Here is a 27,119-nt window from a genome sequence, read left to right on the forward strand (position 1 = left end):
TGTATTTGCAGTCTCTGAGAGATTTATTTTTTCTGCAATACATCAAGAACAAATTCTTTGTTGCAAGTGGATGAAGTTATGACAGACAAGGACAATGAAGGCAGGAATCTAATGGAGATTTTTACATTCTTCACCTACAGGTTGTATAAGGTAAGCTACTTTTACCCCTTTAACAAAGGAAAATAGCACAGTTGCACCTAACTCATCCTCTTCATACCTACTGATGTCAGTGGCATGGACCACACTGCACTTGAAAAATAATTTAATTCCAGCAGTTAAGGGGGTTGAAGCACACATGCTATCTCAAACTAGTTTTTTCTACTATCTCTTGGTGGCCAGTATCCAATATTCAAAGGAGCATTGAATAGGAGAGTATAATGAATAATTACCTTCTAATGTAATTTCTGTCTTGATTCGGTTCTAGTTGAGAGAGAAGATCTGTGGAAGGATTCAAATATCAATGTCAATGTAGTCAGCATATTTCCAAAATGTAAACTTTGAAAAGCCCCAATGCAATGCTACCTAGTTATTGATGCAGGTGAGATACCAATGTCTCAGAGTGGCCAGTGTTCAAATCCTTAATATGTTTGAAGAATTTTGGATAAGCTTTTTAAAATGCCTTAACTGCAGATTAAGTTAAGCTCATCTCAGCCCTAACTGATTTTGAATTTCGAAGAAGGATTTCTCCACCTCTGTCTGTTTTCTGCAGTGAAGCATTCAAGTTTTCACAATTTCAAATGGTGGCTGAATTTCTGGTGTTTTATTTCTTCCTGTAGTATTCTTTTTCATGTAAGTGCAGTCTTTCTAGATGGCAGCTTTGAAGCCTGTGACCCTGTGAAGGAAATCTAAAAGTAGCCTGAAAATAACTGCAGGGAATACATGCTAGAAATCAATTTGATCCTGGCAAAAAGAGCAGATCAGATAAGTTAGCATCTTTTGAGCTCTGAGTTCTGTTATCCAGTACTGATTCAGTTGGTCTGCTGACAGATTCCTCTGCCATGCGTATGTTGTAGAGAAAAGAGAATAAAGAAAATAGATGTTTGCTTTGTATCAAGTTGACTGTCAGTGTTGAATAAGGTTTGACATTTTCATCTTATAGACAAACAGCTTCTAAAAAATTGGAGTGAGACTTTTTTTAATGTTAGTGACTTTCAGAAAGTTTCTAGATCTACTCTTTCACATTATAACAGCAAGAAAATTAAATTAAAAGAAAAGAGAGAAAGATTTTGGTTTTCCAAAAAGATTTTACTTTGGTTGTGATTTTGTTTGTTCGGATTTTGTTTTTAATGGAAATTCTGCTTTTAAGTCAATGTACAAGCCCCACAGCATCCTTCATCACCCCAAAAATGTATCGGCCTTGAAGTGTTCATTCAGCAATTTCCTTCACATTCAGACTTTGTGAAGCCATATATCAAAATACATTTTTTATTACTTCAACCTTTGCATTGCCATTTCTCTGTTTTCTCTTCATTATTGTCTGATGAAAGTGAAAAGAGAAGTAACATAAAGACACAGCTTTGAAAAACCTGTCTTCAAAAAATCATTGTAAATGAGTTACTGTACTCCAAGCATTAGGCAGAAAATCTGAGGGAGGTCACATTGGATTGTTATTAGCCCTGTCATCCTCTTTCAAAGCTTTCACACACTGCCAGAAAAGGCACTGTAATATTTGGTATTCTAGGATTAAATTAGAAACCAATTATAGTATATATAAATTAGAAACCAATCCTTAAAAGCATATTTTTCTGTCTGTTCTATACTATTCAGCTTTAATTCTCTTTGTTTGATCATAGATTTCTTAATTTCTTTTTACAAAAGTCCTAGTTATTAATGGAACAAATTACAATAACCCATTATTTCAATATCAATGTGTTAGCAACACAGTACACCAGGAGAATTCAAAACACTGCCAGAAACCTGTTGTGAGTTAGCGCTCACCTCTACGTGAGCACAATGTTACAATTTTGGGGATAGAATTCAGAATAGTTTGGAAGTTCTTGGAACCTGAGAATCTTACCCAAATGCCATGGCAACATGTACAGGATAGAGGCACCTGTTAGGGGATATACTACTGGATTTGGGTTTGTATTACATCATTGATGCCTTTAATAGATCTACTTGAGTGTCCCTGTTGGCTTCAGCTTACAGCTACTACCAAAGCAAAGACTGGAAGAGGTGCTGCTAAGTTACTTTAAAGTTAACACTTATTTGTGAGACAATACTGGCCACAAATTATTACAAATAACAATCTAGTTAATAGTTTCCTTAGGGTATTTTACTGGATCTTTTCCTGTTGCAATTGCATTGCATGTGCAGTGATGTAACTTCATTTTTGTTATAGAAAGGATCAACCAGAGTTGTCAACTAAACACTATAGAGATTTAATAGGAACAATATGTCAAAACCATCTTTCTGCAACATGGTAAACTTTGTAACCTTCATTTTTTCATACAACTTTTCATTTTATTTCTGGTTTCATGATTTTTTAAAATTACCAGCATATGTTCATTACTCTCTATAAGTATGTAAAACTCACAAAGCCATATGTTTTTCTCTAGAAAGCTAGCAGAACCCTATGCTATCTATAGTCAGGCAAAAAAAAAAAAAAAAGAGGCTACTATTATTGACTGTCCTATATATTTTTCTGATGATGCCATTTTTGACAGAGAAAATGTGAAAAATTATCATCTAGATTAGATATACCTAGGAGAAACACAAAGTGCCTACATCATGAACTTGTGAAAAAGATTAGTATACTGCCAAAAGATGACATTGTAATGAAGTATAAACAGATAAAATAAACAATTATCTTCTGAATTAATACAGATCTTTTTTTGGTGCTTAACATTAACAAGATGTTGAGATAGGGAGGGATGTAGGTGGAAGATGGAAAGATGGCCTTGCAGAAAATTAAGTATTCAAATATGCCATGTAGTGTTTGTCACAAATTGATCCTGGAGAATATCAGGGATTGTGAAATGTGACTACATCTGACCAAATATAATTCAATCCAGTACTTCATAACTTCTTGTTCATTTATTACTTTTCCTTGTTCTTTGAAAATATTCCAAGCTATTGATATAAAGGAGGTATTTTTCAAAGTCGCTCTCCCTCTAAAGCTTCAGCTCAGTGAAGTATCTGGTAAAGCTCAGTCTTTCTTTTTCTCTGTGACTGATCAGCTGGAACCCAGCAGTCTGGCTGTATTAGCAGTCTATGACAGCATTATTCCTTATTTTAGCAATTCAGCATGATAAAGGGAGATGCTTTGACTGAGTTTTCAAATATATAAAAAATTGTTTATTAAATCAAAATTTTGCCGAACTGTGACTGTGAAAGGTATGGTTGCTACCCCAGAATCACAGGGGTTGTGCTAATTCTGTAGAAGCAGTGATGTACATAGGTCTGGGTTCCCCTTGAGACAAAATGGCAAAGGGGATTCACATTTTCACATATGGACAACCTATGTTAGAGGTACAGAGTCATGCATCTTTTATTCTGCAGTCCCAGACTGTCTGGGTGTTTGCCTATTTCTGTGGGTTCCTTCATTATTCTCAATATCTCTGCTGCTTTTTCAGACAGGTGTCAGCAATGTACATACAGTACTAGATAGAAAATCTCAGTAACCCCCTACTCAGCCCCATGCTCACCTCTGGGGGTCGTATCTTATGCAGCAGCAAAGGAACTGTCAGGATACAACCACCCATGGATGCAAACTGGTATTGCTACAAACTCCTTTCTAGGCAGCAGGGACCGTGTACTTTCCCTAGAGTATCTGGTCCCCACGTTCATGGAGCCTGTTTCAGCAGCTTGAAGACAAAAGGATGGTATGGACTTACTGAGTCTTCGCTGATACTATGGCAGGGTATGTGATCTGTGCACAGATGTACCTGACTATTAGGAACCAACTCCTATTCTAAAATCCCTTGTTACCTACAAAAGGCAGTGCAGTGAATGTTTCCTGGAAACATTTCTTCCTTAGGATCCTGGTCAGACTTTAGCCACCAGGTTTACTGTTCATGTGCTGTACACTACCCCTGGATTTTCCTGTGTCAGGACCCTGTTCTTTCCATGTCAACATGGAGACAGAGATAAACTTTACTTATGTGAGAGAGATATAGAATGACACAGGTTAAATAGCATTAATGATCTCTCAGTATTGAGTTTAGCCATTCACTGGGTTTGGTTAGTGATGATGGCTCTAGCTCTCTGTGAATCCCAGATCATGCCATCATGTTTCCCCTCTTTTAGTAGCTCAGGTGCAATCTGTCCAAGAGTGTCAGCAATCAGGGACATGAGACATTTTTGTCTTCAGCATTATATCAAGCAAAATGATGCCCATGGCCAATGCTGTTACTAGAAAATAAGGACTGAAAAATAAATGCCTCAAATAGACACAAAGAACTTCAGAAAGCTGCTTGGTTCCAAAAATTGACCAAAAATAGTGCACTGTGGTACCATGGATAACACCACAGAACTGAGTTCTAAAAGTGAATAATTTACAAAACAAGAATTTACAAAAATAATGAATTTCAAGGAATTTTTCTGAGAGTTAGTCTACATTCAAGAGAACTTATCTATAAGTGACAGGGGTAATAAATTTTTTAGAGTCTTTTCTTAGTTTGCTTGTGTATATTTTATAAACACTTTGTGGGAACTCAAAATGTCTCTCAGACATTTTTAGAGGTTCCAGGCCTTGGTCAGAAGCATTCTAGACCCTGGCAGACAGCTGAAAAACAGCTGTGATTTTGAGTTTGAGCCATGGAATGAATTACCAACTTTGGAGGTGGAACAAGCAATCACAAAAGGTTAGATAGTATAGTATAAGTAGTTACGAAGTAGAGGGGAAATTTTTTTAGTATTGTACAGGGGGGTTTTCACTTTGTACATGGGGGTCAGAAGTTCTAAGATGGAGGAAAGTGGGCTGAACCCATCCTTCTTCCTTCTTATTCCTTACCTCCATGTTCTTGGTGATGTTGGCACTCATAGATTGGTTTAGAGTAGAAAAACACTTGGCAACGTAGGTAGTAGGTATTGGGGAATAATTGTAAACATGTTATACGTAATATATCTTATAAAAGATAGCAGCAACCCTGGGCGGAGGGAGAGACGAAGAAGACAGCAGATAGAGAGGATGTCAGGGTGTGTGTGTGCCTCTACCCAGGCCACTGATCAAATAGCTGCAGTCCAAGAACATAATCTGTTAGATAACTAGCAATAAACTGCCTTGAGACCGAACAGCTAAGCCTGCGGAGTTTTTCTTTGGAAGCACGGGTTGGAGGAGGAATTTCACCACCACATGTGGCCCCAAAACAAGGCTGGGGTTCCCACACACTTCATTTCATGAACTTTATTCTAAGCCTTGTACAATTCCATGGAAATTATTGACTCAAAAATCAAACTTGGCTCAGGAACAGCTATGCTAAAATAACTCATCATTTGAATCTCAGAACAGTAATATATTTAAGCTCATGCTTTACTTGAAGTGAGGCAGCACAGTATTTAGATGCCATAATGTTGTAAGGGAGCTTGCTGTTCACAGTGCTGACAGGAAAAGGTCATTGGTCTCTCACTATACTCAGGCAGGCAAACTAAAATATGAATTTTAAAAAGCCTTTTCAGGATGAAATGCTCCTATCATTTCACCATGTAGAAGTAGAGTTTGGGGAAAACAAAGTAAAAAAAAAAATGCAACTAAATCTTTGGACATACATCTATTTTCAGAAAGAATATGAGTGTGTGGCAGACGTTGAATTTTACTGATTTGGATCTGCACATGGCTTGCAGTGTTGGGTTATGAGAGCTGCTTGTCATGGCACATCATAGCAGGACAAGTAGAAAGTACACTCCAAAATAAAACCATGAACAAACAATGGAACAGACTAGGTTTAGATTCCTAAGGTGGCCAGATTTTCAGAGCATCCATTCATCAGGAGCTGAACTCTAGAAAATCCCAGAATCTGCTTTAGCATCTCAGCCTTTGTGTTGTCTTAGCATCTAAGCTCCTCCTGCTTTGCACAGGAGTCAGATAAAACTCAGTGCCTAAACCTCTGTTGATATGACAGATATGATGCGACAAGGTACCTCACTCATGTATCCTGGCTTGCACCCTTGAATCCTATTTAGCAGGCCAAGTCTTGCATGAAGCTGGACTATGAAAAACTAGAGAATTTCTTGGGCTATCAGCCTATTGCTTTTCAAGACCCCTAAATATATTGGTGCTGACAGTTTATTTGAAAGGTACACCAGTAGTCTCTAGACATAATGTAACTTGTCTCTTGAGTTTCTCATAACAGACATCACAACCAGAAAATATATGCATAATAATGGAGTTCTATTTGTTCATCATACTAAAAGCATCATTTTCCAGTAAAAAATTTATCTAAACATAACTGGATTTAATGAAAGATATTTTTCCCCTAATAGAAACTTACCCTCAAACCATTCTCAGCCAATATTTTCTCTTGGATTTCTTCTATTGGCCCAAAGCTTACTGAAAAGAGCCAAAAGATATTTTAGATGGAGAGAAAATACAGTAAGTCTAAATTTATATGTAAATCAGTTATTGATGTTTACTTGATACAGTGAAAAAAAGTATGCTTTTTGAAAGTAGGAAAGGAAATGAAAATCACCAAACATCAAACCCTCAATGTTCTCTCATTATTCAGGAAGTTAAAATACAACTATAATTTCTAACTGAGAGATAGGAAGGAAAAATATGAGCAAGCATTGCCAAGTACTTTGATTTACTTTCTATTTTCATTGCACTCCAGATGGCAGATTTTTAGCCCACTATACTTTCTTCTTCTTCACCTGCACAGAAATCTTCACAGCTTTTCTTGTTTCCAAAGTTAGCATACTAAGATAAAAAATTATCAAATATTTGTAAAAGTGACACCCCCAAAGCTAAAAACATGGTGTCTGTCCTTATTCAATGATAACAAATATCAAATTAGTCAGAACAAAGAAGAAAAAAATGTAGACCATTTTACATACCAAGGTACAAGCACAATTTGAGATTTGTCCAGTAGTAGATCTGTGCTTTACCTGCATGACTGAAGTCTCAGGGGCTGAACTTTGAAGTCCAGCACTTTATTTTACCTTGGTACCTCTTCCTCTCCCATTTCAATTTCAGCTAGAAAATTTTCTTTATGAAAGATTGGGTTTTTTTGGGGTGGTTTTTTTTTTTGTTGTTTTTTTTTTTGTTTTATGGCAGCTCTAAAATATGACATCTGAATTGTCAGTGTTACAACAGTCATGTTATATCATAGCATATGATAATGTGGACATAGGTATATGCAGACCTCATAAAATTTGAAGTATTTCTATAAGCACATAGAAATCTGTACATAAAAGAGAGATATTTTCTCCAAATGTGTTTTATCAAAACTCATCCACCTACTTAGCAAGGATGAAACAAGTTCTTTACTAACCAGGGACCCAGGCGCTTCAATATTATGAATACGTACTATATCCCTGTAAATGACTAATTGTTCATTAGACATTGAAAAATCACAATTCCCAAAGATCTAGAATCAGGAAGAATTCCTTTTTTTTTTTTTTTTTTGTTCATTTCCACAGTTCCCAATTCTTTTTACAAGAAGCCTGTAATAAGGCAGAGAGCAGCTGAAAAGCTTAGACAGTTTTATCTTGTCACCCACAAAGAAAGCCCAAGCTCCTTTCAAAGTACTTCACATGGACACACAGTGGTTTTTTTCTGCCATGCTCTCACTAGTCCCCAGCTAATGTCTATCAGCAACAAGAGTATGAGGGAATTGTAGCTGTGTACTGATGGATAACATTATCTTATAAAACTCTTCTGTTCCATGGGGGAGATTATAACGTGTAAGGTTTTTGCACCTGGTTATTTTGCACCTAAATGTCTGATTAATGTAAAAGTAAAAAAAAAAATCCTGACAGGGTGCAGAAGAAAACCCTGAAACTGAGGTGGCATAAAGATGCACTGCATGATGATTATAAACAAAAAAGGAAAATAAAAAAAGGAAAAAAAAAGAAAATAAAAAAACACCAATGTGTTTGACAGGACCTATCAACTTTTGAAGAAATATAGTAATAATTTTCCAAGACAACAATTTCCTCTTTGTAGTTTCTGTTGTACATTATCGATTGGAGCCTACATACTTCCTTTTTCCAGGTTCTTTCTGTCTGCTCTGTGGATGTTCAGTCTCTTAGGAGGATAAGATTTCATAATGCATTAGCTGGCATTTGAAACAAGCTGAATAACACAGAAGCAGCCAAGAATTGTAGTGAACTAGAAAGAGAACAGCAGGTGACATGATTTATATATTGCCTCCATTTATGATTAATATTTTCCTTTCTTACTTAATTCTGATCAGATAGACTTATTTTCTGTAGTAACAGAAAGCTATGAACAAATGTGGGGTTTATTTATTTTCTAATCATTCAAGAAATCATGTATTTGCTGTTCATTTTTTTTCCTATGATCTTGCTAATATAATCAAAAGAACTTTACGATTAACAATAACTTCAATTACAGAATATTTATGTAAAATCAGAATTAATTTCACACAGATGTCTGAAAATATGCATATATTTCAAGCATCTATTTGTTTTGGTTTACATATTGGCCTGTTTCACCATGACCTGCTAAGATGATCCTTATGCAAAACACATTATTATCTTCAAGCATTTTCCATACTTTTAGAACAGATTTTACCACTTAAGATTTTCAAGAAGGCTCTGTATGAAACCATGTGCTGCACAGTGAGCACAAATATATACCTACACACAGAGTCTTGGCAAGACCTAAGCTATTTATTTATCTCAGCAGAGATATCAGATCTCTTTTGAGGGTCTGAGTTTCACAGACTATTATTGAGGAGAGTTAAAAGAGTGTGAAGCTGGTCCAGAAGCATGAGCTCTTTCCCTTCCCTGGGGTATGCGTTCCTTCCACAAACTAAAAATTAAACCTGCCCATCCATTTGGGGTCCAGAAGATTTAGCTGGTTTCTGAGTACTCATGCCTGAGGAAATGTCTCTTCATCAAATAACTTTGGATGCTCACCAGGCAGGATCCTTGACTGTGTGCAGCTTCAGATGTTCAGCTGCTGCAGACACCAGGGTGGGGCAGTCTCTGAGTCTCTCTGCTTCCTTCCTACTGAACAGCAAAGGTGTTGCAAGGGATACTTGAATTCTGGTGCTAAGAGGGTCCTTAACTCTATCCTCATGGTTTGGGCATGAAGGTAGGAGAATTTATTCTTGAAAATGTTATGGTTTTCTACATTAGTCATGAGGGATAGACTCCCAATGACTTTGCAGCAAGTACTGTCTTTTGTTTGTATCTTTTTTGCTTCTGCTCCTTCTAGCCTGGTTATTGAAACAATCATGATAAAAAAAAGACCTTGCTTCAATCAAAAGTGGAAGAATGTGCCCATCTAGAATATCTGACTACATAATGTTTAAAGAATATTTGGGCCCTGGTTTGCCAGTGCTGGGATGGACAGAGCATTGAGAACACAGGGTCACAATGTCCTGGGTAGGACCTCTGATAAAAGGTGCTTGTTCCCTGACATGAGGGGATTTGTAATGAACATCACTGTCACCAACCACAAATGAACTCATCCCTTATCCTGGAAGATGGAGACAATAATCTTTCTGTACTTCTAAACTTTTTCTTAACTATCTCATATTGAAGTTTAGACATGCACAGCAACCTTCATTCACAGCAATTTTAACAGCAACCTGAAAAATTTTAAATTACTAAATATTTGGCCAGTCCAGTGTTAAAGAGTAAACAGCCTGTCTGATAGGAAAGGACTTTGACATCAAAGGAGTGGCTGAACATCAGATAATATGATTGCTTTCCATAATTACTGTAGGATTATGATTAATTTGTTTCATCATTTTCATCACAACATTGTCTCTGTATGCTTTTGTAATTGCTGTAGGTGTGAGGCAGTGTTGTTTCATGTTTATCAAATGCCAGAGTAATATATCTTCTAAAGACCTCTACAAATATTTTTCTTCTGTTAAGTTGTAGTTTTAATGCAATGCAGCATCTACAATCTCCCACTGAAATTTTTGTCAGCATCTTGAAAATGTAAAAAGATCTTTTGTGGCATCCACAGATTCTGTTTTCTCATTGCTGACGGTTCTTGGAGCAATGTTTTGCTGATCTTATCAAATGTTAAAGAAATGTAACCTCAGAGGATGCTTCAGAAGTTTGTTCATAATAGTCATAGAAGGTGATCTGAACTGATTTGTAAAGCAGTAGGAAAAACAGAGGATACACTGTCACTGACAACAAGCTGGCCACTTCAGCATCTACTTCAGTGTCAAGATAAGATAGAAGTAAAATACATATTGTAGTAGATTTTTGAATGTATACTTTAGCTCCTGAGTAGAATCTACAAAAGAAAGGCTGGTGGGAGATCTCTAAGTGATATTCAAACATGATTTTGTACAGTATACTCTATGGCGGGTACCACATTTAGGACTAAAATAAAAAATCTTGTCCCTATCCAGAACGTATTGCACAGACATGTCTTAGTCACAGGGAACTTGCATTTCTTTCCCACAAGTTGTTTCAGCCATCTATGTCCACAGCAAGCAGCTGATCTCTAAACTTCCCCATAGTCTTCAGATTTACAAGTCTGAATTTGTGGTTCACATGGGTTTAGTGAAGTGCAGTGAACTTTCATAGTGCTTGAACTCCATCCTATATGCTCCTTTTCAACACCTTGAAGTTCTCTGCTTCTCAGAGAAGAAAAAGAAAAGTCTGGCATGGTAATCTTTAATAAGTGAATAAAAAGAACTCACTGAGGAACTTGATTAGTTTCCCAGTAATTATCAGACCAAAACTATAGTTAAAATTTATCTTCCTGACATTAGTCAACTGCTGAATATTTGGCTCAGGTTTGGTTGTTCTGCCTGAAGATAAAATCATCGGGTAATAAGCATGATGCAGTCCAAAGTACTTTCTGAGGAGTGATATTAGGAAAGAAATGTAATTACCAAACCACAGGAAATCAGTACAAACGGTGAGCTGTTACACAAATCTGTATAACAAAGCTGTATAACAAAGCTGCTATACAAATCTCTAAAATCTGACTGACGGGGAACTGATAGAAATATTATCAAAATGCAAAAGGGGAAAAGAAAAAAGCTTACATTGTTATTGTCTTATATTTCTATATAAAAAAATTATAAGGAATTAGTCATACAAAATACAGTTTTATTAAATGGAGATAAGGTGTTTTCTTAGTCCCTTATCATTCAACCATTCCCAGCAAATGATTCCTGTAGTTGCTCAAAAAATCAGTGCAGCTGCAGCTCATTTCCCCTATACCAACCAGTGTGTGAACAGCTTCCTGCACCACAGGACATGTCAGATTCAATCAGGTTTTAATATATATATAAAGAATATATGAAAATAAATAGGAACATCATTAAATTGTTTTTGTTTCAGCATTCCCTATTATTTCCAGTTGTGATAATTTGGATGCTATTTATTCCCAGATCCTTGTAAGCCTTTGATATTATTCTGTTTTGCAACTCTTCATCCCCAGTTAGAAACACTAATGGCCCAGTGCCCAGTAGTGTTTCTAACCCTGAATCAAGCGTGTAGTTTTTCATTAGTGGGGAGAGCACTTTAGCAACAGACCACCTGGGCAGGAATCACCTAAATCATCTTGCAATGAAATCACCAGGACATGAAAGCAAGCACTGCAGCTTAGACAGCTGTGCTAGAGCCCTGATGCCTGTGAAGTGTGCAGAACCTTTCCTCCTTGCTTCCAAATTATCTTGTTTACTCATTAACTGCAGATCAGAAGGGAGGGAAAGATACCACTCTTATCATGTCATTAATTCAGACAAAGTAAAAGTGGATCTGAACTTTTTTCTTTTTCATCTGCAAGAGAGATTGTGATTGAAGGTGAGTCATCTCATGCTTAACAATCAAAGTAAAGCATATATTCATTTCTATGACAACTTTCAGTGCAATACCAGGGTGATTATTTTGCAGTGTCTAGTTGCTGAGTCCTTGGAGGATTAACATCCTGTATCTGAAGAATACATTTTATTAGAGTATGATATGCAGCTTATGTGCTAAACTTGCAGACTGACACCTTGTCTTCCCTTCTCCTTTTTCACCTCTGCTGAGATATCCATACTGAGAAATGTTTCCTTTGCCATTGATGTGCTAATGCAACTCTAGATATAAATTTTAAGTAGCACTATATAGGACTAGAATGATTGTAACTGAGAAACCACAGGAATTCCTTTTTATTGCTTTGGTCTTGCCAACTCTCCTGGTTAATTTCTGTAGTAGCAGTGAGGAGTCAGGGCCATGACCCAAATGATATTGATGCCATCTTGTGCTATTGTCAGGACTGTTTCTCCCTTCTGGGAAGGGGCAGTGATCCTTTCTGGTCCTGGGAAAGCCTGCTGGGCAGGGGGTGGATTCATCATTGCTTTTCATTGTCCCAGGCATATGAGCCCTTTGAATGTAAATCAGCCTCTCTGGGTGACACTTTTGTCATTGGTATTTTTGCTATTTGTTTTCTTATCTCATTGCTGTTTCCAGTAAATTATTTTTATGTCAACCTATGATCTCTGCCCTTTGTCTCCCTCTGGAGGGGCTTTTTTTAGTGGGAGTACTAAATTGAGGAATACTCATGACAGCACCACACCCACCAAGAGATCATCTGTGCCAAATTTTCCACCTGCATTTTGAGATATAGACAAGTTAAAAGTCAGTAGTTTGCTTTTATCAGGTATGTGTCACTGATTGCTAGGAAGAAATGAGATTTCAGGAAACCAGATTGTGCAAACACTTTGATTATCCCTGAAAATGTTAAATGCTGTCCCATCTGGCTTCTTCCAGTCTAGTAAAGAAATAAAATTTATTAAGAAATCAAAGGAAATGCACAAACCCAAAGTTTTGTACTTTGTAAAAAGATTATGAATTCTCCCTAAGTTTATTACATTAAAATATGAAACTTCTTTCCAAATACCTGGCTCCTGCAAAATAGGCAAAAGTGGTTTACTGAAGAATATAAATAACCTAAATCTCAGTGTGTTAAACAATTGCTAGGGTTGTGAATCTGTCTTTTAAAGAGGAACAATCCTCAAAATCGACTGATCATGGCTATATGTCTAGTATTTTCATGCTGTAGAATATTTTTGAGCTTCTTGTTTCAATGAACTTTCCCACCCGCAAAATTATTTGCAATAGTATTTACAGGACTTCAAAAGAGGCTTTCCAGAAAAAGTGAAGCCAAGTTATATTTCTCTTAGTAAAAAAGCAGGACAAAGGCTTTCCCCTGGCGTATGTTCACTCAGCTGAGATGTCTTAGCCCCCGACACTGCATGTTGAATCTGAGCTAGTTATTTATTAACAGTCTTTAACACATACTTGTTCCTAACCAAGGACTGTCTCTGATCCTGCTAAATCTCTTGGACCAAAATCATGCCAGGCAGAATAGGAATAGTTAAAAAAGGTACAGGTGCCAGACCTCAGCCTGGTTCCTTCTGCTGCTTAGTTTGCTAACATAGGCACAGTCTATACCTTTATTTGAAGTTGGTTTTATTGCAAATTTTACCAAATAACAGCAGTGAATGTCATTATTCTTTCTCTTAAATCTAATTTACATTCGATTTCCTGAGAAGGTTTAGGTATCCTCAGAAGCCTTGCATTTTTTATGTAAAGAAAAGTTTTTCCAATAGTATTAAACACATTTCTTTTTCTGTGTTCCTCAGCTATGCTATACTGATGTTAATGATAGCGTCAGGAACAGTAGTAATGAAGCAATTACTGTGGTTCTTAAAAAAGAATTTGCTTTTAATAAAATTGATTAGTTTTCACATAAATGTTAGAAGTGGAATTAATTCAGATAAATCCAACCTATCATTGATAGTTTAATTGTGACAGAGATTTATATAGAATATAAGTATTGTTCACATATAAGTGCATTTGGCAATAATGGGAAAACAGGAATTGTGCAGCAGAGAATTAAAGAATAAAAGTTGTTCAAGAGGAACATGGTAAATTGAAAAGAGAAGGTCAATTCTAATGCCAAAAGAATTGAATTTCCGATAGCTTTGCTGAAGTTTGAACGAGGTAGAGGACAATAAAGGAATCGTAGCTGCATTTCCCATTTTAGAAAAAAAAACAAAGGAGCATTGCACTTAGTTTACCTAGTACAGTTGAAGGGACAGAGTCTATGATATTCTGACTCTCTAAAAAGAAATTTCTAAAGGCTTTTCAGTTTTTTCCCTGCTTTTTTCTTCTTTTTTTCCTTTTCTTCCTTTGGACAATGAACATTGTGAAAAGGTATTTTATATGTTAGAGTCTCCAGTCACCATGACAACATCTATATTGTGGGAATCAGGAATTCTCCCAGTTTCTGGTACCATGTGTCTCAGCCATATTTTATTCCTTTGTCAAGGTGAAAAATGGGCATACATATCTGCCCAAGGCCAGAGATTACTTGGCTTAAGAACAGAGAAAACCCAGACACATGGGCCAAAAAGCAGACAAGTCTGAAAGGCTTGCACTGCAAGCCAGCTCTCCTGATGCACACACAAAACTCCTCACTGAAGGAGAGAAAGATTCCAAAGAAAAATAATCATGTTGGTATCAGTTTGGTAAAAATAAATTAAAGTCAAAGCTATTATTCACATTTTATTTTATTGCAAAAAAAATGTATGTAGAATTCCCCGTATTTCATAGTTCACAAGGGTCTTTTGTCCATTAAATATTGCAATTTACACAAATACAATAAATCATCTAATTTTCATCTCAAAAGACTACCAAATAGTTGTGATTTTAGACACAAACAGAAAATTTAGGTCTTTTTCTTTGCTGAAGACAAAAGAACACCTACATTCTTACCATGTTTACAGGAAGGTTTTGGCTTTTAAAAAAGAAATTCAGCAGAAGGTGTTTCATATTATAAACAGCTTTACCTTTTATTCTGCCACTCTCACAATACGATTTCCAAGTGGATACTTCAGAATATGTTAGAGTGGCATTTGTATAGCACTTTAGCATTCTTGTTAGGAGAGGAAAAGGAAGAATGTGAAAGAAACAAGTTTTCCACTCATTCAAAACTATTTCGCACAGCTGACTTTGCTCACTTCATTTTTCCTGCACAAGGATGAGACCTAGATGCTTACACAAATTTTACTGATGCCAGTGGACCACCAAGAAACATTGATTGAGCAAATCACTGAAGGTGCAAGGCCAGAGGCCCTGTGTATAATTTTCAGAAAGCTTCTGTCTTGGAATTTGTATGTCACCTGTTCACACAACACTAAAAAGTTAATCCTTTCATAAATGTCTCTGAGTAGTTTTTAAGGTAAACTTTTCCCTTTTTAATTCACTTTTCTTTTACTTTTTCTGTTGCATCTCCACATAGAACAGCTTTTTTTTTTTTTCCCAGCTGTTTATTTTCTAAGATATTTTTATGCTAATTTCTGGTTTTATCTTTCTTCATAATTTGGGTTTTTAGAAGGTTATTTCAATAATTCTAGAACAATTGGAAAGCATTTACAATTCATGAAATGGTCAAACAACATATCACCAGGGATTGCAAGTTTTATGCAAAATCGTAAAATGCTTTTCTAATGTCTAAACTGTCCTCAGCTGAGAAGAAGTGAAATGTTTCCTTTAAATCCTGGGCATCTTTTCAAACTGCTACTTGTACTGATCCCTGATGCATGCTAAGTGGTTAGATAGACAGACAGATATACACTGCAGTGTTTCCCATTCTATCTTCTCTTGTGAATCTGTTAATGTCATATGAGATCATAAATTTGGGGGGAAAATTGGGTTTGTTACTTAACATGAGTGACTGAAATAACACTGCGGAGAGTGACAGATGTACTCACTCACAAGTAATTCTTATTGTCTCTCCTCTGTGTACAGCTCTGGCTGCAGGTAGGTTCTGCTGGCACTATGAAATATTTTGGTTTAAGAAGCTAGATCTGCAGTCAGAGGGGGATTAACCCAGACTTACAGGCAGGTGTTCTGGAGAGCTCAAGCCATGATTTACAACTGTCCTTGAAAGGCTTATGGCTACAGACATTTTCCATTACCTCAATGAAAAAGCTGATTGTGGAACAGAACTCAAGAGATGTGGCAGCCCACAGACTTGTGGGGCCACCCGCAAAAGATGCAGGGAACACACTCAAAATAAATGAAACAACTAATTGTAGGGCAGAAAGCAGTGTAGCTCTTGGGTAAGATATGGAGGACAAAATGGTATGGATACAAGGAGAGGTGCATGAAGTAGAGTATAAAGCAATTAGAACAGTTAGTTTAATAAGTGTCTACTGTCCATCTTATCAAAATGATATATTTCCAGAGCTTCTGAAAGATTTGAATGCCGCTCCTTCTTACAAGGGCTGGACCCCTAAGGACAGACACACATATTTAGTGTGTGCTTAGTACTAGAGGCTGTAAGAAAATCATAAAGGTCTCTTCAGCACTTTAATGAAGCCCTCCACTATGCTTTTGCAGAGGCTTCAAGGCCAGATGAATCATCCAAATTGCAAATATTATGTAATATGAATTTTTTTGCTATGAAATCGTAACTTGTGGGATGATTTCTCTAATTCATATAGGTCTGAAGGTGCAGTTCTTATACAAGGGAGTCTCTCAGATTTGAAGTTTAAAGGAGATTTGTCTGTCTATCTTCTGTCTTTCTAAAAAAAAAAAAAATATTGGCTGGAATATCAAATTTGCTTGTCTTGGAGTTAACATACCTCCTTGATCAAGTCTTCAACTCATACGGTCAGAGAGCATGGGCTTAGAAAAGACTGGAGTGTCCACTCTGGCTTTCATTGTAACCAGCATTTAAGGACTTCAGCTTTTTGTCTTGGATATCTTTTATCATTAGCATTAATTCCTTGAACTTTAAATATCCTACCACTTTTGTGTATGCCTGAACTGTATCCTAAGCATGCACTTTTCCACATATTTTTTCTTTGTTGCTATTTAAGACATAGCTGTGCTGTGTGATCCCAGTCCCAGAAAAGACTGAAATTTCTTCTTTTGCAAATTAAATAGTCCACCATTACTGCCTACAGGAAACTATCCTTCCTATTTCTATTCCTAAGTGCTGTCCTACTTGTGAGTTATGACAACATTTAGTTAAATCCTTTATATACATGTAATGGAAGCATGATCCTTTATGTAGCTTGCACTGTTTATACAGAACATAAAAAACAAGGGAAGGAGAAAGGTGTGTTCTTTATCTAATAACTAGGAAGGTTTGGGCTGTTATTCTGTGCACTTTCTGGTCAGCAGAGAAGGCAGGGTTGGCCTCACCTGAGTTTTTTCCAGGCTTGGTGGCTCAAGGAAATCATAAAGCAAATCCAGGATGCATATAATATTTTTCTATTGTTTGGTTGCTATATGAGTTGGGCTGGAAAAACAGTGCACCAGCTACTTTTTTTCAAGTCTATTTGCCTTATGCTTAAGCAGCAGTGAGCTGACTGGGAGCACAGCTGAGAAAGACAGTGACAAGGGTGACAGGCACAGAAACAGGAGAAAGGTGAGAAGGGCAAAAGCACTGGGATTGCTATGGAGTATCTGTGAAGGGAGAAGCAGTAGAAGTAATGAAGGGCTTGCTGGCATGAGGGAGCTTAGACTGCAGCCAGCAATATAATGACACATCAGTATTTTTTGTCTTTGCTGCTGAACCTGCTGATATCACTTTCAGCTCCTGCTGCTTGAAAATGTATCATCAAAACCCAGGATTTTGACCAAAATTATTATTTTTTCCAGATACCTTATTTTTTTTTTTTAAGAAAACATTAGAAAGTCACTGAGAGTCTCCCTGCTGTTAGCTCCCATGTCTTTGGGCCACCCTCATGGCTTCCTACACTCCTACTCTTCCACAGACCACACAGTAAGTTAATGGGAGGGAGAGACTAAAAAACTCTGCCTGAGGAGGCTGATCCTTCCACAGTGCACTTGTCCCTCATTGTAACAGTAAAAGTAACAACTCTGAGAGTTCTTGAAATCTGGTGATTAAGGAAAATATATAAAAAAGAAAACCTGACCAGATTTTTAACATGAATTATGATAAGAGTATGGATGTTAACAGGACACAGCATCATCCCGTCTTATGGTCAGAAACAGGAAAGTAAAAAGCTTCAAAGTGAGAGATTGGTATTAGGACCACTGAATTACCGTCCACAATTTGCTCTGTTTTAATTCATGATCAAAAGTAAACAAAAGCCAAAAGCAAACAGCAACAAATCTTTTCAGCATATATTGAAAATAGGGTCTTTTTAACCTTTAATTGCATATATGTATAATGAATATTAAAGCTAAGTTTTGACTGCTCTGTTTCAAGCATTTGTGTGCAGAGGGCATTTTTCTGCCTGTAAATAGTTAATTCTCCATATGAACTATGGATTAATATGTCAAAACTGTAACACAAGGGAATGCTCTTTTTGTATGTCTCTCTGTCAATCCAGAAGTGATAACTAGATAATGCTGAGGATGCACTAATTCTTTGGCACAGCACTGTACACAGGAATATTCTCAGGTACTTTACTAAGTTGCAGTTGCTGAGTTTGATTGATGCAACTCTGTGGCAGAAGAAAATGTCCAGATATAGACCCAGGGACTTGACCCTGCAGCTTTTGAGAGAGATGCACAGCACCACTGGCAAATGTAGCCATTGACCCAGGCAGGGTAGGTAGAGCACCCATTCTTTAGCACATTTCTAATACAAAAATACAGAGCCATATCATGCAATTGTGTCTGAACACAAACCTCCAGCAGCCGCCTTGCCCGTAGAAAATAATGACCCAAGGTTCTGAACACTTCAAAGACTGAACAGTACTAATTCTCTTGTCTGGGTGTATATCCAAATTTTTTTATTATCTAACTATTTTAAGACTGTAAAAGATGTCTTTCATCTAATTTACTTTAGTGGAATTACTCTAAGCTTATGATTAGTCAAAATCAGGCCCTACATAAGCAGCTATTCAGACCTTAAGACTTGGGAATATATTGTCAGAAGAACTTGCCAGAATGCAGCAGCAGTGTCTAATGAAATGCATCTCCTTAAAAAAAAAAAAAAAAAAAAAAAAAAAAAAAAAAAAGATATTGAATATAAAAACTAAAGATCATGTAAAATTTTTATTCACAGAGATAGATGAGCTTAAAAATTGTATCTTGGTTTTGCATTGCCAGGTTTTGATAGCAGGGTTGATACAGGGGTGGCTTCTGTGAGAAACTGCCAAAATATTTCCTAATGTCCAACACAGCCAATCCCACATGGCTCCAGGGTGGACCCACATCTGGCCAAGGCTGAGCCCACCAGCAACAGTGGTAGCACCTCTGGGATAACAGATTGGGAAGGAAGAGAAAAAACTCTGTGCAACTTCAGTCAAAGACAGGAGTGAAAATATGTGAGGAACAGCCTTGAGGATACCCAAGTCAGTGGAGAAGGAGAGGAAGGAGGCATTCCAGGCACTAGAGCAGAAATTCCCTGCAGCCCATGGAAAGCCATACTGGGGCAGAGATGCACCTGCAGCCCCTGGAGGAACCCACACCAGAGCAGATGGATGCAGCCAGAGGAGACTGTGATCCCATGGGTTGATCATGCTGGAGGAGATTCTGTGTGGACCTTTGGAACTGTAGAGAGAAATCCCACCCTGAAGCAGGTTTGCTGGCAGGACTTGTGACCCTGTGGGGACCTGTGGGAAGGACCCAAGTTGTAGAAGTTCAGGACTGTCTCCCAAGGAAATGTCCTGGAAGCAGGTGAAGACTGGGAGCAGCCCTCCCTGTTAGGAGACAGGAGTACTTAAGAGGTAGGGAAATTGGGGGTACTGTTGAGCCTAGGAAGAAGGGATGAGTGAGGCAAAAAGTGCTTTAAAAGTTTGACTTTGTTTCACATGTACCCCACTCTGATTAGACTGATTGTAAATTCAAACTAATTTCCCCAAGTTGAGTCTGTTTTGCCCATGACAGAAATTGATGAGTGATCTCTTCCTGGCCTTATCTCATCAACCCATGACCCTTTTGTTATATTTAATCTCCTCTGCTCAGCTGAAAAGGGAGGGATAGAGAAACTTTGGTGGGAACCTGGCATCCAGCCAGGATTGACCCGCCACAAATGTGCAGCACGGTTTTCTACCTTAATATTTAACATGTACACTATGCTCAGATTTAGATTTAACCACTATTATAAGATAAATTGTCAACAATCAGGTAAACAGTCTACTTTCCACCCTATTTGTGTGCTGCTCAGAGGTCTCATACATACTTACTTATTTTTTCCTAATCATAGTATGAAAGCAAGTAAAAGAAATATGATCTTTCAGGAGCTGAAACTTGGGTGAAAATTGGCCAGTAATAATAAACAAGCTTTTCAGCTGTAATGATGATACATTTCCTCAGGACTGAAACACAGTGACGTTATGGTATTAGGGGAAAATTGTTCTAGAAAATAATGTTTTAAATGATATATGGATTAACTGCAGGTTTAACTTATTGTTTCTGACATTGGAGAATTTAAGTTGAAAATGCTGCTGGTTTAAAAATTGAAAGAAACAAAGGATATGTTATACCTAAACAGACTAATTTTCACCTAATAAAAGAAATGTGTAACTACTCACTTCACTGAATTTACATTTTATTTGCACTTCAGAGGCTTTGAACTCCCTGTGGAGCAACACATCTGGGAATCATCCTGCATAGAAGGTTAGACAAATGAAGAGGCTTTAATGTTTTATGCAGTCATGTTAAGGAAAATACTTTCATTAGCTCTACAGACAGATTATACATTTTAGGGCTGTTTTGTTTTATATTTTGAAGTATCTTAGTTCAGGACTTCCTCAAGAAAGTTCTGAAAATTCAGATTAAATGCCTCAGATGAAACAGTACAAATGAGAACAATTTGTATCAGTGGAGCGATTACTAGTATGTCCTCAGGTAAAATGCCTTGTGAATTTATATTTCCCATGGAATTCCTTTCACTGTTCCAGGATAATATTGCTCCATTTACATTACAGTCTGTGCTGTATGTGGAAAATATGAAATAGGAGTTCTTTCCACCTGCACCACAAACTAGACATTTTGCTGCTTCTATTCCTTACAGCATGAGCCCGCCCCCTTTTTTTTTTTTTAAATTCAATTAGTTGTGAAACAAAAATGCTGTTAAGTACATTAGCTTTTAATAAAGTTGATCTCCCAAGTAATGCCTCCTTCAAAGTATTTTCAACCATTTTAATCTTCTGTTTATTTAGAAAACCAGACATTTAGAACAGCTACTGCACATTCTTGAGTCTTGCTGTGCTAAATATGTGGATAAGAGAATTACACGGATGGCTGTTAAGAAAACTAAAAAGTTAAGAAATTCCTTCAAAAGATGGCAGTATATAATTTCAAGCATAGAAGTTTGGATGTTTGGACTCCTCTCAGGATTTACAGCGACAGAATTTAAGACAAAGGTTAACAAAGGTCAGAGGAAAATGACCATAAGGGTGTCATCAAGTTGTAGAAGACAGGAGGACAGGTTTCAGATCCTGATCATGATATTGAAATGTAGATGTCTGTATGAAGATCTTTACATCCCCATTAGTCAGTGAAGCTCCACTCAGTACAGGCAGGTGTTAGCAAAAAAATACCTTATTCCTCCAGGATTTTCTTTCTTTCTTTCTTTCTTTCTTTCTTTCTTTCTTTCTTTCTTTCTTTCTTTCTTTCTTTCTTTCTTTCTTTCTTTCTTTCTTTCTTTCTTCTTTTTTTTTTTTTTTTTTTTTTTGGTAAGGCTTTAAAAGGATGTTATGTACAGGTCACAAGATGACATGGGAAAGCTCCATCTATAGTAGACAACTGCATTTATCTTTGATTTGTCTCTGATGCTGAGGTATGAATTAACCTTGTCTGTCCTCTATTGAACAGTCTGACCCTGTCAAATACAATGGATACATCTTGACTGATATTGTGAATGGTTTCTCGTGTCTGCTAGCTGACAAACTATTCCCAGGAATTACTTGTGAAGCTACTAATTAGATTAAGCAAAAATTGTACCAGGAGAACTGAATAAGTACAGATTTCACATCCAGTGATGGGGAACACTCCCTAGTGCTTTTTAATTTCCTAGCATGAACAGGGCTACTCAGTGTGAGCATTCAGAAGAGCACTAATTTCCAATCTGAGCCATCTTTCTGTCTGTTTTAGGAATCAATGACCACTCTGCAGTACTGTTATCACAGCTTTTATCCTTTCTGTGCATTCAGTGGTCCTCTCTGGTCCATGTTTCTTAGTGCATAGAAAATAAGTCAGCCTTTGAATGTCATCAAATATGAAGTGCAAAGTTTTTGGTTGCATCTCCAGCTGACTGGGAACAGTTGAACCCACTGAGGCTGAAGGTTAATGCCTGTATGGCTGTTCATTAGTCATGGTCTGCAAATGGTCTGGCCATGAATCTGTTACTGGACTCTGACCAAAGGCCTCCTAGGGTAATACAGATGTTTTTTGTCCTCTGTAATCAAGCCAGGCTATAGACAAGACTCAGCACATCACATCCTCCTTGTCAGTGGCAGAAGGAAAGATTGTGGTAGCCAAGTTTGAGACCTTTGATTTCCCTTCCCCATTGTCCACCCCCCAAAGATTTCAAAACTATAGAGGTGGAAAGCCAACAAGGCACTACAAATCAATTTGGCCCTAACATATTCCAAAACCTCAAAAAATTTTCAAAAGTGGGAATTCTTGTTTAAATAAAAATAATCTAAGGAACAATTTTAAATATTGCTTTCTTAGCTTAAAATAATCCTCATCATACCAAAGCTGCAGTAACTGTTGAGCTATGTACTGAGATTTATCAAGCTGATTTTCCTCAAGCTCATCACAATCCCACAAGACGAGAACTTCAGGCACTTTGTTCACATTACAAGAACCTAATTTTTTAGCACTAATGCAAGTTGCATTTGCTTTACCTGCATTCAGTTGTTCCCAAGCTTTGTTGCACCTCAAGCAACAAACTCATTTATACACCTTATAAATGCCTTGAATCTTTGGAGCATGCATACTAAGAGATGGGAATGGTTTTTAAATTGTGGAGCTTATTTCCAAAAGGTTCTGTGAATATCAAAACTGTCAATGTATTCAAAAAAGATAAAATATAATCCTGATAGATAGCCATTGATGGATAGTAAATATGACATTCTAGATAAAGTTTTGGCTCATAAGGTTCTGAACCAGCTTTAGTAACTGGGTTTTAGTACATGTGCCAGTGAAAATGTCATTCTGGTGTTTTGGTGTTCCCAGCAAAAACTACTGGCCTCTGTTGAAGTAAGCCTTTAGACTGTTGATATATTATCATGCTTGCCTTATTCCCTAAGCAAAACAGCACTGCCTTTATCCACAGACCCCTTTCCCTCACATTTTTAACAGTTCAGTAGTCCCACTAGCCTATGACAAAATTCTATTAGAGCAGTATGTATTTCTATATTACAATATATCAGAACACATTTATTCATAGTATAGAGATAAGAGGAAAAAGTTGTTTGGAAGAGTGTTATTCTTCCAAATGTTATTGGAAGAATTCTGAGTCACATCTGAGCAAATTACTTAACTTGAAGCACAGAAAGCAGCAGTTTTTTAAAGCAGTTTTGATGACTTGAAAGCTCCAGAAGTTAAAACTGTTCTGCCAACTCCACCAGGGAGCAGGGCTTTCATGGGTGTACCTTAAAGTCACACACACACACACACCATTTTCTCTTACTACCACCATCCCAATGAATGCTTCCAAAGTACAGCACATTCTAGGAATAACAGCAGCTGCTTTTGGGAGAGATCCTCCAAGATCTGTATGTGAGCTATACGTGATCTCTCTGCCAGAGCCCTGAGGAAGAGCTGGTAGTTTCTTTATTTTTGTAGCCTTCTAGCAAGGCTATTCAAATGTCCATTTTTCAAAAATATCCATACTTCTTCAAAACATCACTCACAATCTTTGTTGTAATTTCATATAATGTGATCAGCTGGAGACTTCAAGAGCTCTTCTGGCTTAACCCTAGGGTTATGTTATTTCACTGCTGATTATGAAAAGCCAAAACAAATATGTAAACTGAACAGCTTTTGTCATTGATTTCATTATTGTAATCCCTACTTCAGTTGCTCTGGTAAAATAATGAATCATCACCAGCTTACTGTAAAAGAATATGTTCTTTCAGCACCAACATGATTTTCATGGCAGGAGCCCTATTCATTCTGAATTGTGAGTATAATCTTCTGCAGATTTTTGTGATAACACACTTTTTCAGAAGGTTTTATGTAGAATCTTGACAGTGAAGAAGTAAAGTAATGAAGAAGTAATGTAATGAAGAAGAGCTAGAGGTGTAATGAAGAAAGGCTAGAGATGTTATGAAGAAAGGTTAGAGATGTTTTCAAACCCCAGATTTTTACAGTATGTTTGTGATTGATGCCACTGTTTTTGTGGGGTAAATGTATTGATTTACCCACTGCTGCTTTTGTCATCAAAGGGGAAATGGGAGATTGCAATTGCTGGTAAGACATCTCATAGATGGAAGTGTCACATGTAAAAGTCACTCTTGCAAGTTTTATATAGCTTGCATAATTTATCTCAATATAAACCAATGTATAAGACAGTCTCACAGGTTTTTGTGTAAAGTCCCAATCATTTTTATATTACTTCCTCTTTTCTGCAATATGATTAACTTATATTCTAAAATATATTTGAGATATTTAGGCATTTAAGGTGTAATAACTCTCAAGGAGCCATAAAAACAGTAGGCAGAAGTCACTGCTGAGAGAGACAAACTGGGTTGATAAAGCCCTTAGAATATTTTGAAAATTTTATTACCTCTTTTGTTTACTGTTATTCTTATCAGTTGTCACTTGTTTTGAAACTTGATGTGAAATAGATCTGCATATCACTGCAGTCACCTACATCTAAATAGTTAAGTATAAAAATAGGTGCTACTCAGGTAATTTTTTATTTATTTTTGATCTCTACTATAAAATTCCATTAATTAAGTCTTATAAATCATGCAAATCTTTTCTAAATCATAAAGAGAAATAAGGGTGACTAGGTCAGACGTAGTTGACTTAAACTTTAACCTTTAGATTCTACCTAATTTTTGAACAACACAATCATATTCAACAGCCCTTTGAAAATTTCATCAGACAAATATTATGAAAAACCCCCATAATTCAGAGATAAAGGACCAGATCAAGTTTAGAAGGAAAGTCACTAATATGAATGAAAAGGTCAAACCAAGTATTCTGAGCAATGAATCTACTGACAGTCCCACCACTCTGAAATTCTGGGATTCTGGGACATTCTGTTCAAATCAAGATATCCAGAGCAACTGAGGGCTAACCACTGCAGCAAGTGCTAATTAAAGCATGTGAGAAGATGTTTCATGTAGCATCCAACTCCAAAACCACAAGGTTAATGCTGGGTTGATGAAGCACTTGAATTTTCTTTTCATAGGGACATGGTGATTTTTCAGTGGTGGGAAAGGGAAGTATGTAAAATAATTAAAGTTATATTCAAGTCATATAGAAGAGCTTTCAGAGAAGAAATTTGTGCAAAGGTTTTCAGTAGTATTTTATCACCTTATACAGGATATTATCTTCAAAAATGTAGTGCTCATGACTTTTGGTCCTCAACCTTCAAAACAGTTATAATACAAAACTTGGGCAAGTGAGTTTAAATTCTAAAATGCCTATAGCTACAAAACCTTTTGAGTGGAATAGAAAAGAATCTGCAGTTTGGATACAGCTAACTCTTACCAACATTGGGTTATGTTTGACCATGGAAATATTGTCACTACACAGAAAATATTATGAATGCACAGATCATGGCAAATTACAACACACACACACAAATGTGCCATCCCATGATGCACAGATTACAGGAGAAGTCTTATACAGGAATGTTCTGTAACTCTTTCATGAACTCCATTTCCTCCCATGGAGGAAAACATTATTGTAGCACCTACTTGTGTGCCACAGTTACATACATCCTCTAGTCATTAGCAGGCAATGAATTTTTGATTGCTTACAATAATTTTCTCTCATTTCAGCCAACTCTGTTCCAACACAGGAAAAGAACTGTCTACAAGTCTGATGTAATTTGTCAGGTTTGTGCATGGTTATGTAGGATATCCTGTTTTTGTGAAAACTATGTCTATAGAATCCTATGGCTATTTAGGGAAAAAGGGGTCCTGGACTGCCATCAAAAGGTTTTGATTAAGTGCAAGACAGCAGTAAGCTGATTCAGATTTTGTAGATGTATCAAGGCCCCTGCCTAAATGGCTTTACCAGAACATGAAATCAATCATTGGAGGCATACCTGCATTGATGCTGAAATCCCAAAACCCCTGGTATTTGCTATTTTGAAATACACTGCCTCCCTCTCCTCCTATGCCCATAAACCCTTATGGCATTAAACCAGGTAAAAGTCCCTAGTCAGCAAGCTACAAGAATTAGACACTGTATGATAGAGCAGATTGATCCCCAAGGACTTTTACTATCCTTAACTACATCTCAGCTACCATTGTTGGGAGAACCAGATAATGCTTAAATATTGAGACAAACCAATAAACCATCAAATCTGCTTTCCGTTTGCTTGTTTTTTCCCCCACCAACTGCTATTGTTTTTTGAGGTTCAAGCTGTACCTGCTCTTCAGAAAAAAATTAAAATTATATTAAACCTGATTATGTTTAACAGGCTCTGAGTCAGAAAACCATGTGTATGCAGAATAACATAGTAAAAATCTGAAGTAGCTGCACTAATTCCCTACTGTTCCCATCCTGCTGACCTTTTTCTTGCCTGGAGAAGAAGCCCAGAAAAAGCTCCTTGGATTAGTTCTTATTGGAATCCAGAAGCGGAAGAAGAAAAAAACCCAAACATGCTTTGTATTACTTTTTCTGTATCATTAAGATAATTAGATAAAAATCCCACCAGAGGATAAGGAAACAGCATTTCTGTACTGAAGAATTAGGAGCTATAAAAATTAATTTCATACTTCTTTACAAATATAGATGCTGTTCTTCAAATTTTCTTTCCCACACAAGCTGTAGCCATAGAACCAATGAATTACAACTTGTGAAAGGCTGGGGCATGTCCAGGGAGGACATCTGAATCT

The 27,119-nt window shown here is 36.9% G+C and overlaps 1 long non-coding RNA gene across 2 annotated transcripts in view; it reads left to right on the top strand.

Moving 5' to 3' along the window:
* The window catches only part of LOC110479159 (uncharacterized), a 134,603-nt gene that overhangs the window by 87,818 nt on the left and 19,666 nt on the right, over positions 1 to 27,119 (top strand). For both annotated transcript variants that reach the window (XR_014953650.1, XR_014953651.1), the window contains one exon: positions 1 to 27,119. This exon is cut by the window's right edge and continues 3,339 nt beyond it. This is a non-coding gene — a long non-coding RNA (uncharacterized LOC110479159).

The sequence above is a fragment of the Lonchura striata genome, chromosome 3, assembly GCF_050655825.1.
Source record: "Lonchura striata isolate lonStrDom1 chromosome 3, ASM5065582v1, whole genome shotgun sequence".
Classification (NCBI taxonomy): Eukaryota; Metazoa; Chordata; class Aves; order Passeriformes; family Estrildidae; genus Lonchura; species Lonchura striata.